At 42.9% G+C, this 1,733-nt stretch overlaps 1 pseudogene across 1 annotated transcript; it reads left to right on the top strand.

Annotated features, from left to right (window-relative positions):
- The first annotated feature begins 573 nt into the window (after positions 1 to 573).
- LOC136128117 (translationally-controlled tumor protein pseudogene) lies at positions 574 to 1,417 on the top strand (annotated as a pseudogene). Its single transcript, XR_010656201.1, has one exon. The product of XR_010656201.1 is annotated as a translationally-controlled tumor protein pseudogene (transcript).
- The last annotated feature ends 316 nt before the right edge of the window (positions 1,418 to 1,733 follow it).

Here is a 1,733-nt window from a genome sequence, read left to right as displayed (position 1 = left end):
TTGGATAAGTTACTGAAACCAGAACCTCCCAAACCTAACTGATGATCAGAATTTGAAGGACGGTGTTATAGCTACAAATATAACTGTTTATATTTGTTATATTTTTAAATTTATATACATATAAGGCTTCACCCAAGACTTTCTAATTGACTTTGTTTAGAGTGGGACTCAAGAATCTGAATTTCCTTTAAAGCTTTACACATCTTCCTCAACTTACAATGGGGTTATGTCTCAATAAATCCATCATAAATTGAAAATATTGTAAGTCAAAAATGCATTTAATACACCTAACCTACTGAACATCACAGCCGAGCCGAGCCTACTTTAAATGTGCTCAGAACACTTACACTAGCCTACAGATGGACAAAATCATCTAACACAAAAAACTGCTTTGTAATAAAGTACTGACTATCTCATGTAATTTAGTGAATACTGTTCTACAAATGCACAAGTGAATGGTTGTCTGGGTGCAGCGTGGTTGGAAGTGTATTGGACTGGGCGCTGGCATTTCATCAAGAGAGAAAGAGAGGTGTCCTCTATATGAGGTTGGGGAGCGGCAGAGTCGGCCTTTTCCGCCCGCTCCCCCCTCCCCCGAGCGCCGCTCCGGCTGCACCGCGCTCGCTCTGAGCTCCGTGCTCCTAAGCTAGTGCCACCGTTGTCTCCCTCCAGTCGCCATCATGATCATCTACCGGGACCTCATCAGCCATGATGAGATGTTCTCCGACATCTACAAGATCCGGGAGGTCGCGGACGGGCTGTGTCTGGAGGTGGAGGGGAAGATGGTCAGTAGGACAGAGGGTAACATTGATGACTCGCTCATTGGTGGAAATGCCTCCGCTGATGGCCCCGAGGGCGAAGGTACCGAAAGCACGGTAATCACTGGTGTGGATATTGTCATGAACCATCACTTGCAGGAAACCAGCTTCACAAAAGAAGCCTACAAGAAGTACATCAAAGATTACATGAAGTCAATCAAAGGGAAGCTTGAAGAACAGAGACCAGAAAGAGCAAAACCTTTTATGACAGGGGCTGCAGAACGAATCAAGAATATCCTTGCTAATTTCAAAAACTATCAGTTCTTTATTGGTGAAAACATGAATCCAGATGGCATGGTTGCTCTGCTGGATTACCGTGAGGATGGTGTGACCCCATATATGATTTTCTTTAAGGATGGCCTAGAAATGGAAAAATGTTAACAAATTTGGCTGTTTGGATCTATCACCTGCTCGCCATAACTGGCTGGCTGCTGCTTTTCATCCACACAACACCAGGACTTAGATGAATGGGACTGAGGTCATCTGGAGCTCTTCGTTTTGATGTTGATTTGTTTGGAGCAGAGGCATTGTTTTTGAGGGAAAAAAAAAAACGTGTCATGTAGGTTGTCTAAAAATAAAATGCATTTAAACTCAAAAAAAAAAAAAAAGAGAGAGAGAGAGGGAGAATCGTGCCCATATGGCTAGCCCAGGAAAAGTTCAAAATTCAAAACTCGAAGCATGGTTTCCACTGAACGAGTATTGCTTTCATACCATCGTAAAGTCAGGGACTGTCTGTACAAATTCTGGTGAGCAGCAATACTTGGGAACCATTGATCTAGTAGTCTTATCCTTTAATCCCAACAGAAAAAGTATGGAAATATGTGGTTCACAAGAGTGGACATGAAGGGCAGGATTGTAAAGCCTAAATGTCAGACCTCCATTCTTTACACGTTCTCACTACAGTGGCCACAACAAAAG

This window comes from Phocoena phocoena, chromosome 9 (genome assembly GCF_963924675.1).
Source record: "Phocoena phocoena chromosome 9, mPhoPho1.1, whole genome shotgun sequence".
NCBI classification, from domain to species: domain Eukaryota; kingdom Metazoa; phylum Chordata; class Mammalia; order Artiodactyla; family Phocoenidae; genus Phocoena; species Phocoena phocoena.
The sequence above is the reverse complement of the archived record's forward strand: the minus strand, read 5'-3'. Positions and strand labels throughout refer to the sequence as shown.